We start from the raw sequence: 14,947 nt of genomic DNA on the forward strand, positions 1-14,947 counted from the left end.
TGTCCTGTATACTTGGCAGGTGTAAAAATAGTCATTACTGAAAGGACTGAGTGCTGGTTTACTTTAATCATTAATAAAAGTTAGATACTTAGCACTCCATGCTAAATATGTTAGGTTTGCAAAGCATGACAGAAGAGCTAAGTCCTACAAAACACTAAATTAGAAGAATTACTGGGATTTTACTCTGCATAGAGACAACTGAGCCAGGTCCTGTCATGAAAATCAAGAGAATTTGGAGAATATTGATGTTGAAAAGTACTTTTGAATAGTATAATTAAGGATTTTGTTTATCAGCTGGGAAGCAGGAAGTGATTTCCAAAGGCAAAACCACAGAATCTCAAAAACAAAAAGGGTAATGAAGTTCAATTTGTTTTCCTTACATTTTGAACTGAGGTATGCCTTAGCAACTTGAACTTCATTCAGCGAGGAATCTACTGATTCTTCTGTGAATCTATTTGTATTCTCTCTGAGCCAACTGAATCATGTTCAGATGCTGGTTTTATTTGAATTTGTAAGTGATGATGTTTGGGGCCCACGTAATATTCAGAACTCATGCTTGTTCTTCCCTTTATGAAAGTGACTTCTAAAAGCATTTTTGCAGTTACTTGGTATTGAAATGAGGAAAAGTGTATGCATTTGGCTTTATTATCAAATTTATGAGTACAAGCCACAAACCAAAATTTGCTATTTATTATTGCATTCTGGCGCAAAAAGAAGTTTCCAGACTCTCTCTAACAAAAAAATCTGTAGAAGGGTATGTGACTTCGTGTTTGATTGCTTTTTGAAGAGTAGAAGGTAGTAGAGGAAGAAAGGTTTGGCATTACACTTGAAAATACGGTTTGATTTTTATTGTTCTGTGGGAAATGAGAGGAATGTTGATTTGCAAAGAACTTAAACGAGGCTTTCTCGTGCTTTAGCAAGATCCAAAAAGAATCTATTAAATTTACCCCCAAAAGAATCACCTTTCCCACTTATAAAAATTTTACCATATCCAGGAATGTGTTTAGCTTCCAAGTTATGGTCTGAGAAACTGTATTTCTAAATAGATCTGAATAAAGCCCAATGGCTGTTTAAGTTCTTGTTTTTAATTGTATACACAGCCAGCAGTACTGATTCCTCTATTTAGACTGCCTATCAGTTTTCATTATGAAAAAAAGTCTCACTGTATACGTGTGTCAGGGGGAAAGGGTTCTTTAATTTGAAAGAACTGTAAACATGTCATGATTGCATCAGGGAACATGAACTTGGAAGCCATAGTAGCTGTCAGTTATGTGTCTTATCGAGCATATATATATAATATATTAAAAGATATTTAAATATAAATATATATAAAACATATAAAAACATATCTCAAATAATATCACTGGTTTGCTACCTTATTTGTGATCTTCAGTGACACTGCAATGGCAGTGGAGTAGAAAGAACCTGGGGCACACGGCACAGGCACACAGTCATAGTTGTGGAGTTCTAGCAAATATGAATTCAACAACTTGAAAGCGCATGAAGGAAAAATAAGGAAAAAAAGGAAGATTTGTAGGGGTGGATGACAGAAAGGAATCTGGAAATATTTTTGGACAAGAAAATGGTGCTAATGTGTTAAAGAACACTGAGGAGGAACTAAACAAAGATCGTAAGCAATTTGCAGCCTGCCATTCTGCAAAAAAAATAATGCCATATAATGCTGCAACCAATCTCCAGTGAGTTTTCTGCCACTATGCATTAAAGAAATATTCATAGGAAGACATGATGCCTGCTTTGAAGCTATTACTATCTATTTTAAAACATAACAGTAAATACAGCAAACACAAAAAGAGAAACTGAGGGAAAGGAATATGACAATAGAAAGCAAATTCTATTCTATTAGTTTAAAATGCTATTAATATATGTGTCCCTTGAACTAAAAAGTCTTCAAAAGCTAAAATTGTGTGGGAAATGTTTGCTGCCTTGTGAAAGTTTCTCATGAAAATGTTTTAAGTATTTATTTTGAATGAAAGAAGAAAGAGAAGCTCACACAGAACAGCTGCTGAGCTAAGGCAAAGATTGGAAGTCCCAAGTTCAAGTCTCTGCTAAAATTTTATGCAAAGTATAAAAACAGAAGAACAGGAAAGATTCTAATTGTGTATCAGCCAGTAGCTCAGTGGTTAAGGTTTTATCTGTGATGTGAAAGTTGGGAGATCGAGACCTGAATCTGACTCACCCAACACTGGCAGGCTCTTTGCTATGGCCACTGGAACACTGCTTACTCATACATCACCCTCCTCCCTCAGAAGAAATTGCATCTTTGTTAAAACCTTTCTGCCAAAACTAGAATATATTTTACAGTGAAGGGTGCTGGTTTCAAAACATGGACCTTTTCAAGTGAATATACATTCTGTTGAAACATTATTGAACAAATTCAGAGTCATAGCACTAACTTGTAAGAAATTAGTTGTTTGTTGCAGTTTAGCAGGTTTTATTATTTTCCTATTCAGGAAGAAAATCTAGAAGGAAAATATAAAAAGAAGTTAAGATTGAAAAATCAATCTAAATTGGGTAATGCCTTAACACTCTAGAATTTTAAATTCCTCAAAGAAAGTCAAATTCCAAAGCCACTATATTATGAAAAGACTAAATACTTCCCTGCTGAAATTTTATATTCTTTTAAAACTCTCCATAAAATTGTGATTTTTATCAGCTAGATCATGGTTTGCATTTATTTAATGCAAAATCACCCATACATCTTGGCAATACATTTGCAATGCTGTCTACTTGCTCTTTTAAAAGTAAATAGGGTAGAATAAAATAAGATATTACGGATTTATCATGATTCCTCCAGAAAGTGCTCTCGTTTAGACAACAGACAGGAAAGGAAAACAGAAAGCATGTGACACTAGCACAGTCTTGGGAGGTTTACCATTGATTTTGCTAGCACAAGTAAATAAAAATAATTAACTTGATTAAAAAAATAGATGAGATTAATATTCTTGTCTTGAGTTTCTTTCAAAAAGTTATTTTAATGATATAAATGTTTGTGAACATTGGATATAAGAAGGAAATTCTTTCCTGTTAGGGTGGTGAGGCACTGGAATAGGTTGCCCAGGGAGGTTGTGAATGCTCCATCCCTGGCAGTGTTCAAGACCAGGTTGGACGAGGCCTTGGGTGATATGATTTAGCGTAAGGTGTCCCTGCCAATGGCAGGGGGGGTTGGAACTAGATAATCTTAAGGTCCTTTCCAACCCTAACAATTCTATGATTCTAAAACATTGCAGCCATGTGCTTACACACATATGCATGTGTGTATAATGCTTTCTTTCACCAAAAAGATCTCAATGAGGTTTATAAGGAATCTGTAATTAGGATATATAATTTCACCATTGAAATGTGGCTACCTATTGGGCAGAAAATGACTTCCACTTGTAACTTTATCCTGAAAATCATTTAAACGCATGTTTATATATGCAACTACTTTCCCTAAATCTGTGGGACTGCTCATATACCAAATACTTAAAAGAAGTCTATTTTACATGCTCTGAGGGTTAACACCATCATACATAGCAACTGAATTCAGGCAGTTCACCTTATATCACAAAACAAGGGTGAGGAAACCTGGTCAATAACCCAGAATAAATTCTCTCTTTCAAACAGAAGCACAGCAAATCTGGTATCTAATACACAGCAGACAGAAATTGCATTTCAAAAAGTTTATCTAAGGTAAAATTCCCAACAGCCTGAAACTTGATCATGCTGATAGGACAAAGATTGTGTTGCTTACCTAGACTAGAGCACTTAAAATCTCCAAATACTAATCCTTTTATAACTGTATGTTAACATAGTTCCTTATTCTTTCTAGCAGCACATGTAAGAAAAATTATTCTATAAAGAAACCCAGAAGAATTATGGAAAGTCAGCCCTTGAGAAGATATCCAGATTGACATAGCAGCCTTCCAGTATCTGAAGCAGGCCTATAGGGATGCTGGGGATGGACTCTTCATTAGGGACTGTAGTGACAGGACAAGGGGTAACGGGTTAAAACTTAAACAGGGGAAGTTTAGATTGGATTTAAGGAGGAAATTCTTTCCTGTTAGGGTGGTGAGGCACTGGAATGGGTTGCCCAGGGAAGTTGTGAATGCTCCATCCCTGGCAGTGTTCAAGGCCAGGTTGGACAGACCCTTGGGTGGCATGGTTTAGTGTGAGATTAGCATGGTTTAGTGTGAGGTGTCCCTGCCCATGGCAGGGGGGGTTGGAACTACATGATCTTAAGGTCCTTTCCAACCCTAACTATTCTATGATTATATGACTGTAGCCAAGGGATATCATCAGTTGGACTGGATGATCACTGAGGTTCTTTCCAACTGAAATATTTATTCTACCCTATTCTCTTTTATTCTGTTCTAAATATGAGGGTTTCCCAATGCAGGATGGCACCACCACAGTACAGTGCAAACATTGCTCTGTCCCAGTGGAATCTGGGAGGAAAGAATTTCTACAACAGTGTTTTTTCTTCTTTTATCTTTAATCTCTTTTTAGACAATAAAGTAACATAGCACTTTCTCCCTAAAAACTCTGAAAAGTATAAATACTCCCAAGTTTCTGCCAGAAAGTACTGTATATTATAAGAGCATATTCTTGTGCAACCTCCTATCTAGTCTGAGAAAATACAGTCTAGAGCTTTCACTCTGAACCCAGGAAAGTTTGATCCTCCTCTGGTGTCTGACAAATCTTTGTTCTGTAGGTGTGCTTAATCTTTTCACCTTATCTTGTTTTTCTCTAATACTTTCTGTCCTGCCTAATTAGATTACAGACTTTGTGTTTGTCTCGTATGTTTCGTAAAATGCCTGGCATAAAGGGCCACTTACCTCAGTTGACACACCAAATGCTGCCATAATACAATTAATACCAATGCATCCTGATGTGACAATATATAATCCTAATGTGACACAAGAGGCTGTACTATACAGTGCACTTTAATTTAGCACTGAGGTGAGAAACAAGCTCAGGGTCTGAAAATGAGCACCCAAGGGGAGATAGCAGGAAATAGGACTGAGTAGTGGATGAAAAGTACAGGAAAATAAACTTCTGTTAAAACTGACTGGAAACTCCAGATCTGGAAAGTGGTAGCTGCTTTGCTTGGCAACCATCTACATACCCTTCTGTGGCATTTGCCCACACACACAAGAATAATATATATATATGAGAGTGAGCAAACGAACTTTTCAGCCCAAGGGATGCATGAGCTGTAATCTCACCTTCTGTCTGCTGACAAATATGCTTGTGTTTTTCACAGTTCCTGTTAATGATCCATCTTTGCAGACTTTTTCTAGAGGGGGATTTAAGGGACATGGCGGTTAGTTACCATATACGAAGGTTCACTTGGCTCACTGCATTTCTGGTGTGGTAAATTGCTCTAAATCATAAGATTCCCATTACAGACTCTTCAGTTACAACTAGGAGTACATCCCTGATTTCCAGTAGCAGAGACTGAATTCTATCTCATAAAAGAGTGGATATTCTTCACATTTGCAACAGTTGTCTCCAAGCACCGAACTATTCAGCTTACAATACCAAGAATCCTGTTAGTCTGTGCTCTACATGTGTCTCATACAACCAACAAAGATATACTGTGATTTCTTCCAAGTAAAGGGCCATACAAAAGGTAACAGCCTGGTCCCGCCCCGAGTATCCTGTTCAGCTGTAGGAAGTAAGCCCTGGTTGTGTCTGTAATGATATTTCCTACAAGAACTGGCTTAAAAAAAGACTCCAAACAAAAAAATGCTGAGCCACTTGAAAATACAGCTCCGTGTTGGGCAGGTTCCTGAAATAGTTCTCACTGAACTAGTAATATCAAAAGCAGTATGGCCCTGTCAGTGCATTTTTCCTTTGCAGGATGAATTATCCAGGGCTCTGTGCCTCACTAATGCAGCTGTATTGATTTTGAGACCTTGGTAGCTTGGGTATCTTTACGCAGCACAATGCTGTGTATATGTATTCTTAGCGCTCATTCCCAAGGGATGCAATTAGGGTGTCACTGAGTCTTAATTGTCTTTATAGATGGTATTTTCCCTAGCGCCCTGGCCATTAGAAAAACAAAACATACTGCTTATTTCCAACGCTCCACAAAGAAGTCTGCAGTACTGTATATGGAACTTACAATTATAACATCATTTATTTTCAGAAGCAACTAGGAAGATACGTCAATGATTTAGGGAAATTCATCCCACCTGGGCTGAAAGAAACAGATCTGACCGACAGCTCTCGAAACTGGTGGGTAGTGAACACATGTAGGAAGAACACAAGCGCCCCAGTCAGGGAGCTGTAGAGTGAAGGGCTCGAAGCCCACGCCTATGCCAGCAAGGAGCGCAAAGCAGATCTGTGCACCAGGTAAGATGCTGAGAACTCAACATCGGCACTGTAAGCGGGGGCGCAGTTACAGTGTTGGTTCTCGTCAGGTCCTGATACTTGGTAGAAGGATGGCCCTCACGAATGGCACTTTCAGGTCAACTTCAACTGAAACGGACAAATAAGAAAGACGTCCTCAGAAGCCCCATCTCCGCCCCGCAGCGTGAGTCAGCTGGTCAGTGGGGGTGATCCCCGGGCACTCGCTCCAGGACAGCCACCGAAAGCTCACACTACAAACCCCTTAGCTACCCCACCCCCAGCGCCACCCTTCCTCACCCGGAGCCCGGACACCACACGCCCTCCCCATCTCGGTACCCAAACAGCAACAAAGGCGCCGGAGAGCACCTCAACTATAACCTCAACAACCGCACCCCCATCAGCCACCCGCCAGCCCCCCCCACCCTCCCTCCTCGGGCGCCGCGAGGGAGAGGGCGGGACCGCGCGGAAAGTCCCGGATGGAAGCGGCACGGCGTGCGGCAGCGTGACCCCTCCCTGCCCGGAAGTGCGGCGGCGGCGGTAGCAGGAGGAGCGGTGGCGGCAGCGGGGCCGTACAGGAGCCGCGAGGTACCGAGCGAGGGGGAGGGGCGGCAGCGGGTCTTGTCGCGGGCAGCGATGCGGCTCCGCCACCGCCCGGCCTCGCCGCATCCGCGTCCCGCAGGGCACCGGTGACAGTCACACCTTTCCCCCCGTCCCGGCAGTATGAGACCCGCCGCGCCTCCCAGCCAGCGCCGCGCTCCGGTACGTACCAGCCCGGGCCGAGGGGGTGGGGAGAAACGGGAGGGGAGCACTGCTGGGTGGCGGGGCGCGTGTGGGGGCAGGCCTTTGTTGAGCTCTCCCTTGTCCATCGCCGTGCCGGCGGGGCGGGCCCGGGTCTCCCTGCCCGGGGCAGCGACCTTACAGGGCCCTTCCCGTGACGGGGACCAGGGGTATTCCTGAGGGGCTGGGGGTACCGCTCCCGCTCCCCCTCAGCGCCTCGCCTTCGCGGTGGCGAAGCCGCCTCGGCCCGGGCCGCACGGACGGAGGAGGCTGGGGACTGGTGTTGCTTCCACGTATGTAATCCATACCTTGGGCAGGACGCGCTTCATAATGGGCTGTTGCAGGCCCTGGCATGAGTGCTTTCGGCAGCACGGTGCAGGAGGCCGTCATGCGAAACTGGCTGTTAACATCTTATTTTCTGCTTATGCTCTTGGTGTTATCCTAAGCTGCAGTTTGTGGTGGGAAAGTTCACATCCGGGGGGAAACATAAAATAGGGGGTTTGGCTCCCTTCTTCGGGCCGCGGCAAACTTTTGGGAACGCTGTAGCAGCAAGTGAATAATGTTTTAAGAGCTCGTGTTTGATTCATCTGTGCTGTCTGCACCATTTTATGCGTGGTTAGGAAACGGCATTGACTAATAGTGGTTTTCACCTGATGATGTCATCTACCCAAATTCACAGCAGTATGGTGAAATTTGCATCATAAGGCTTTTTGAGAGCACAAGTAGTTGATAAGGAGCATAGAGAATGGAAAAAGGCATAACAAAGAAACAACGTGATCTTTTGATGAGTTCACGATCGTTTTTTAATTGCAGTATACTAAAATCAGCTAATTTTAAAATGTAGCTTTGCTTTGTGAAGGTATTCTTAGCTTGTTTTGTAAAATGGTGTTGAGAGTTATAAAAATAGTGTTTGAACAAAAAGGATTGTTTCTAACCTCCTGCCGGGGAGAACAATCTGTGAGAGTCAAGCTGGGTCATTCCTTATTCTTATCAGTTCTGCAGAATGCATTATTTTGATAGATTTCCCATATGGTTAGAGGAATTTGTACCACAGTGGTGCTGAAGCTGAGCCATTTGTATGATGGCCAAGGCATTTGTTTAACTGCTAAAAAGAAAGAAAAAAGAAAAAAAGGTTTTGTTCCCTTTTTCAGGGTTGTGGGGCTTTTTTGTTGGTGGTTTTCTTTTATTTTTTTTTCAGTTTTTTTTTAAGCATAAACTTTATTATTTATGGAAGTAAAAAGCCCATTTTAGAGAGACGCTTAGCAGTCACTGTCACTTCTGAAAGTGTTTTACCTGGCTTCCTTATCTGGGCCTTCTGGGATGTGTGACTAGCACAAACATAAATTTGTGAGGGATTTCCAGTGTGTGTCTACTGCACAGTATTTCTCCCCACTCTGTAAGTGGATGCTTGCTCAGGAAAGGGAAAATAATTTCTAAACAATACGCCTTTTATGTTTAAAGCTGCAAACATGGCAGACTTTGGTACATCACCAGAAACTACTTTTAACTCTCTTCAGGAAACCTGAGATTTTAAATATCCAGAAATATCCTTGGTGTTATATTGCCTTGAAACAGCTTTCTGCCAAACTTTTAACTTCAGTGCTTTACAGTCTGCTCTTAAACTGTCAGCAAAAATAAAGCATTACATTCTGAACTTGCATAGGTGTTGTAAGCTACTTGTTGCTATTAAAAACTTCAATACGCCATAGACAAATATAAAATAAATTTGAAAACACATAATTTTTTTCTTGGCCTGTTCACCAGTTTTAGTTGTCAGTACATACAGTTTACTGTTTTTGGATTTTCAGTTGAAATAACATATTAGAAAACTTCCTTCCCCCCTCCCCTTTTTTTTTTCTCTATGCTATTTTTATCTGCTAATTTTGGGGCCTTTAAAAGTACCAAACACAAATATACAGGAAAGATAAGGAAACCAGTTGATATGAACAGTAGAAGTTAAAATGGAAAATAAATAGCTGAGGACAGCAATAGGTAGTGTAGTTACAACTTGCATGTGGATCTCATTGACTTACCTTTTTATTTACCTTTCCTTGTTTTTTTTTTTTTTTGTCTGCATTTGTTGTTTTCACACTCTTTCATAGAGTCTTTTCACAATTCTACCTATGTTCTCTTTATATCTTATGCTCTTGTAGAAATGATTGTAAATAGAAATATTGAATGTCACCTGCTTCTGGGGTATGCTCAGAAGTAGGCTTCTGTGTGTGTTTGTCATGATATAATGAAACCAGGATACTCTTGCCAAAACTACACTAACCCAGTTTGGTTGGTTAGTTTGGTTTTTTAATTGTTTTTCTTTCTGTTGAGAGCAAGTGGATATTTGTGGTATTTTCTCTCACAGTTTTTGTGGCAGGCTCACAGACTCCTTGTAGGTATTTCTGTCTCTTTGTAAAAAGAAGTCTACAACATGCTGCCCTTTCTGCTTCCTGTGTATTTAGCAAAACATGGTTAAGAGTAAGGACATGTCAATGAGATTATTACACCCATAAAAAGCAGTAACCTAATCTTGTAATGATAAAATAATGTGGTCTTCAAAATACTGCACCCTGGATTGGACCATGAAGATGTTGAAAAGTGTCAGCGGTGCTCCCTTCACACCTTATTTAGGCCTTCCTTCACTGTGAATGTCAGAGCACTTTGTTGACAGTTAGCTCTTCCTTAACCATCTCTGTTGTATTGACTGTCACACGGCCAACTGTTGTTTTACTGATGTTATATTAACTTATGTGAATTGCATAGCTTCAGAAGTCTACTAGTATCGTGAAGCTGAAGGGGCCCTCTCCTAACTGCAGAGGTCACTGGACTGAGGAGGAAGAGCATTTTGTTAGCCGCATGGGCTCTGTGTTTTGTTGTATATGTCCTAAACCTTGCATTTTTAGGATAAAATGGAAGGACTTTGCCTCAGTGGTTGTCTAGTAGCTGCACCATCATGCCAGAGATTTGCCTTCCAAGAGACTTTCATACCTTAGCTCATGATTCCTTTTCCTCTCTGTAAAATGCGTGCATATTCACAAGAGGCTTCTTCCTTGCTTTGATTTCTTGAGAAACTTTCCAGTTTGTCCTTATGACACCTTTTTTTTTCAATTACTTCTTGTTCCACCCAAATCAAAAGGGCTCCCACTGGTACTGTCCCTTCAAATGGACAGTAGGAAGTCTCTCCTTCAGTTTGTGCTTTGTTACTTACAAGAGGTTGTTGCAACTGTGTGAGGGGTGGAGGTACTTACATAGTGCAATGCAGACGCCATAGTTGTTACCGAGAGAAGATGGTCAGCCTAGTTCAGTGGCTTTCTTAAAGCAGTGTGTATACTATGTTATAGAGTGTGTGTTGTTTTGTGTGTTTGAAATGTTTTAGCTATTCAACTTTGGTGGGGCTAAACTTTAGCAGAAGTTCAGTGTTGGAGTTGAGATTAAACAAGAAAAACTCTCAAGTCTCCTGGTTCCAGTTTACCTGAGTTTAATAGCTTCCTGATGTGGGTGTGTTAACCTGGTTTAAAATGATTCTGTATCAGCTGTAAAGGGTTGTGTTTTTTTGGTGGTGGTTTTTTTTTTTTTTTGTGTTTTGGTTTTTTTTTTGTTCTTTACAGGGAATTGCTTTGCAAGCAGGCATGTTAGCTGTCAATGTTGTTTGCATATAGCATTTAGGAAATGTAGTGGAAAGTGAGATATTCTTGCAGCTGAGTCAGAAACTTGTTGGCATGGAATAATCTAGAGACCTCTCATGTACAAATTCCTGGAATTAGATTACTTATCCTTGATGCTGCCTTGTATCTCCCATATGACATTTATCATTTGATTTTTTTGTGAAAAGTATCACACTTGCCACTTTTCATTGGTTACTTGTCTTTTTCTTTCTGTGGAAATCATCCAAAATAGGTGACATAAAACAAATGTAATATGTTATTTCAGGCATTTGACAGTTTTTTTCATGAAAAAAAGCTGCTTTCTTTCCCATGCTGATTATTCAAGGATTAAAGATGGACTAAATGATTTCAAAGTGGACTTTTTCTTTTTTTTTTTTTTATGTAGTGTGGAATGCTAGGTAAAAGGAGAAAAGGGTTAGTGTTCTCACCTCTATAAAAGAGGCTGCTGCAGGTACTTGTAACCATTTTATTTTTATTTTTTTTTAGTATTAGAAGTGTCTAAGTGTGCTCTCCCTTGATTTCATTGCTGAATATATGGAATGAAGCTGGTGAATTTGGGAGCATTTTTAAGATGGTAATTTGCTGCTTGTGTGTCTGTGAGGGTTTTGGTGGTGTGGTGTTCTTTTTTTTGTTTTTGAGACTTTCTTTTTTTTAAGTTCAGATCTCAGCTCAGTTGATATGCATTATTTGAAGCTGTAGTTTGATTGTACTCTTGCTGTAGGATTGTTTTAGAATAGACAGCTGTTGAGCCTTTAATTAGTGGTACTTTGTCAATCGAGTAGTGAACAGTCTGTCAGTTCTGCCTGCCTTCATCTATGTGACATTTGCTCTTTGCACTATATTGTGACTTGACTTCTTAAGCAGTTCAAGGGTGAATTATCATTTGATGTGCAATTTAACTGGCTGCTTTATAGAAAGAAGAAGTAATTGAGTGCCAGGGAGAAGCTCTTGGCGTAGGCAGTGTTGCTGCTTATGGAATAAATGTCTCCAGCAGTTGGGAAACTTCCAAAGTTCATGGGGTGGGAGCCTCTTATTGTTATACCTGCCTCTGTTGTGCAGTGGAGATCACTGGGTGAAACTTGGGAGGCAATGTTAATGTTTATCCCCTCCCAAGAGCTCACTTACCAGTTGGTCAAGTCACTTGCAAAAACAATTCATAAGTAAGGTTATGGATGCAGAAGAAAGGAATCGGGGGCAGTGATGACTTGCACTTGATTTGTTTCAAATGACTTGTTTACTTGTGTATTAAATGCTTTGAAAATTAATTAGGCTTGTGTGTCTTTAGAAGGGTTTGGGGTTAGTTGCATCAGTTGTTGCTTCCTGAAAAACTGAAATTGCGTGTAGGTGCCGAACTCATTCTGGCCTGAGGAATAGCTGGTATAACTTTCTCCTCTGGTGTCATACTTTCTAGTTCTCTGTTCCCTGCTGATGACTTCTTTGGAAAACTACTTGTCCAAAAAGTTTTTATTTTCCTGGCTTTCTTTATTCATATTCAGTTTCTAATTGATGGGTCTGTTTTCTCCATCAGCATGGCCTGTAGCCTGTGAAGGACAACCGTTTTCAATATACAGGGATTAAGTGGAAAAAAACCCACTGGTTTAAGTAGAAAAAAAATCTAAATATAAGTAATTTGTTGCTTTGATTGCTTAATGTATGAATCTAATGATCCAGATTAGCTAGCTAATAATTTCTTAATGCTCTTTAGAAGATGCACTTGTTTACTGTAGGAGGCATCTAACACAATGGGGCTCTGAATTACTCCATCTGTAGACATTACCTCAGCAACAAAACAGCACTCTTTGATGGCATTTTTCCATAAATTTTAAAACATATGGAAACTTGTTAACAGTTTAATTTCAGAGTCGCTTGTTTGTAATCAAAAATCTTGAAGATAAAATCAGAACTGTTTTGTAATGAATTTAGATAACAAGTGCTTAATATAGTTTGCTTCAGCTTCTGGGAGCAATATACAACGAAAATATTAAGCTTTAACTCCTTTCTATAGGCAGCATATGCACCAGTGGTCACACTGATATTTACTTGTGAAATCGATTAACTGTTCTTGTAACAGAGGACAGAATACAGTCATGTCAACTAATGTGTTTGTGGTGTGCGTGAAATTAATTGCAGCAGTTTGCATACATACCTATTTTAAATGTGGTTTTTAATGCATTTGGAAAGTTCTGCTTTGTATGAACTCGTTTAAAGATGTGAGTCATACTACTACAGTTCTGGAAATGTTAAACGAGAAATCAAATTGTTTAAAATCCCTTGCTGCTTTGGGTAATTGTAGGTTAATATAATACGTTGCTGTATTGAGTGTTGAAGTTGGTGTGATCTTACTTGTAGGTCTGGTACTGCATTTGGTGTGTGGTAGTTTCAGAGGAATAGAATGTATAAAATCCAGCTTCAATGTTTTTTTGATCTCTGCAGAATATATCAAGGTACATTTTGTTTGTTACTTCTGTGCATATAGCAAACAAACTTTTAAAATTTAAAATTGCAGCTGAAGAATATTTGTGTTGCAATGGGTGATTTATAAGAAACTGAAACTTACACTGAAGAAGTTTGCATAAAGACATTTTTTGCAAGATTTACAAAATAAACCAGGCAGGTGGTTGATCTGAGGGGAAAACAAATAAATGAAGTAAATACATCTGGAAGGGTTGAATTAATACTATTACATCCTGTGAGAGGCTTCTGATTAGGGGAGTTCCTGTGTTGCTTATCAGTGATGTTTTCCTGAAGTATGGCTGTTCCCTTAAAAAAATTTAAAAAGGGGGGGAGGGGGTTTGAGGGGATTGGGAGGGGGTTAGGAGTGGGAGGAAATCATAATACAAGTAGAAGTGGAAGAAAACCTTGCGTAGGCAGTAGCCTGCTTAAAATTTGTATGTGGTAAGCTTTGTACCCATAGTTAGTTGCTATGATTAGTTGTATTGATAAGATTATCAAGCAAAATTAACGTTTATTCTGTGATCAGTAGTTTGGAATATTGAATATTGTTTCACAGACCAGGCATCATTTTTTAATAATTTAAATACCAGTTTTATTTGGAAATGTGCCACCTCCTCCAGCAGTTGTGTGACTCTGCTCACTGAGTGGTGGTGAGGAAAAAATACATGGCAGTAGAACCATCTAATGTTATTCTGGGTAACTAATAAATTATAGTGTCTAAGCTTTCACAGAGGTTTCCAGAGTCACTTGTGAAGATGGGCTCATCGCTTGGTGTTAGCTGACTTTTTGATTTCCTGATATTAAGTTGCATTTTTAACTTGTTTTTTTTTTTTTTTTGTGAAAGCAGTATTCTGTGGCTGAACTGGATCATCAGGATGATTCACAGTGCGGTTGTGTCTCCTGAAGCGAGGCAAGAAACGGCAGACTTGCATCTGCTTTAGGTCTGCCTTATTTGACAGCACTGAAGACGAAACAATATTATTTGCTTGCCATAGCAAGTGGAGGACTTTGCAAGCCCAACTGTGCTAGGGTATCAATAAAGAGAGGAGGAATGTTAGGTTATTTGAGCATAGATGTCAGTGGGTGATGGCCTCGGTGGTCTGCAGCCCGTGCAGCACAATTTTTGGGAATAGCTTCTGGTAATAAGATGGCTACGTGCAGTAGTAGTTCACAGTGTGGTGGTTTGTGGAGTATGTTGCCAGCAAGAGCTTCTCAAAGGCAGCTGAAGCAGGTTATGAGAAGAGATTTTGGTGTGATAGAATTTACCACCTTTTTATCAACCCTGTTGGTTTTGTCAAGCTAAAATCTGCTTAACTCTTCCCAGACTAGCCAGGCCACTCTGACAGCCCTGTGCCATCCCGTTTGCCTTACTGTTGTTTTTAAACTTAATTAAACATTACCTGCAGAGGGACAAACTGATGGCACAATGAGACTGTGCTGGGAGGTGAGGGGAATGTGGGCAAACAGCCTGTTTGACAAGGTGCGAGTTAAGATTTTACACGTTCATGCTTTGGTAACTAGGGCTTTTTTGCAAGACAGCATTTTTCCTATTCCTTTGAGTTTTAATCCTCGGAGAGTTTGCACAAGCTTTGTTAGGTGAGTAGGTGATGTGTGTTATCCTTTTCAAGAAAGATCTGTAGGGGGGAGCCCGATACAGAGTAACCTGCACCATCCCCTGTTCCCTTTCCCTCTCATCCTGTGTT

The 14,947-nt window shown here is 40.1% G+C and overlaps 1 protein-coding gene and 1 long non-coding RNA gene across 5 annotated transcripts in view; one reads left to right on the forward strand and one right to left on the reverse strand.

Moving 5' to 3' along the window:
* Positions 1-2,022: 2,022 nt before the first annotated feature.
* On the reverse strand, positions 2,023-6,584 carry LOC133264852 (uncharacterized). Its single transcript, XR_009741785.1, has 4 exons — positions 6,128-6,584; positions 5,226-5,296; positions 3,752-3,852; positions 2,023-2,480 (listed from the first exon to the last, which is right to left on the reverse strand). It is a non-coding gene; the product is annotated as an uncharacterized LOC133264852 (long non-coding RNA).
* A 246-nt stretch (positions 6,585-6,830) lies between these two features.
* Positions 6,831-14,947, forward strand: part of SPOPL (speckle type BTB/POZ protein like) — a 39,044-nt gene continuing 30,927 nt past the window's right edge. Inside the window, exon 1 of one of the 4 annotated variants that reach the window (XM_061444891.1) lies at positions 6,831-7,113. The gene's annotated coding sequence lies outside the window, so the exon portion shown is untranslated. Of the gene's footprint in view, positions 7,114-7,161; positions 7,425-14,947 lie in introns of those variants that run through there. The other 3 variants (XR_009741784.1, XM_061444875.1, XM_061444883.1) reach the window with 3 other exon arrangements.

The sequence above is a fragment of the Pezoporus flaviventris genome, unplaced genomic scaffold (assembly GCF_033815535.1).
Source record: "Pezoporus flaviventris isolate CSIRO_AGI_PZ_B2104156 unplaced genomic scaffold, CSIRO_AGI_Pfla_v1 ptg000001l, whole genome shotgun sequence".
Lineage (NCBI taxonomy): Eukaryota > Metazoa > Chordata > Aves > Psittaciformes > Psittacidae > Pezoporus > Pezoporus flaviventris.